Consider the following 491-nt stretch of genomic DNA (forward strand, 5'->3'; position numbering starts at 1 on the left):
GCAAAAGCCATAGCTCACAGCTCTTTACTCTTCTGTCTGGAGCAGCCTCCCCACCACCCCAAGCAGCCTTTCTGAAGCCTTGGGGTGCAGGTAAATTCTCATTCCCAAATAGCCAAGAGACTATAGAGAAGGTGAGTGTAAAGAGATATATTTTTTTAAGAGGAATATGACTAATAATGTTCCACCTCTTGGAACCTGGCCATGCAAAGAGAGGGGCCCGGGAATCGGGCCTTCTGTTCTCCCCCTGACCCCCTCATCCGTAGGATTTGGGCCATCCCAGGGCCTAGCCAGGGGGCTCTGAATGTATTTTGTAACGTATTTCTTTCCCCTGGTCTAGTCTTCTCTCCAGAAGCAGCAGAGGGCGTGGCCTCCCCTCCCACTCAGAGGCCAGCTCTCTCTGGGAGCCTCTTGGTCCAAGACCTGGGCCAGTTCTTTGCTGGTGGTCAACTCAGGCCACAAGCCCCTGTCTGAAGATTCCTCAGGTCAACACC

Source organism: Pteropus vampyrus, unplaced genomic scaffold (genome assembly GCF_000151845.1).
Source record: "Pteropus vampyrus isolate Shadow unplaced genomic scaffold, Pvam_2.0 Scaffold322, whole genome shotgun sequence".
NCBI classification, from domain to species: Eukaryota; Metazoa; Chordata; class Mammalia; order Chiroptera; family Pteropodidae; genus Pteropus; species Pteropus vampyrus.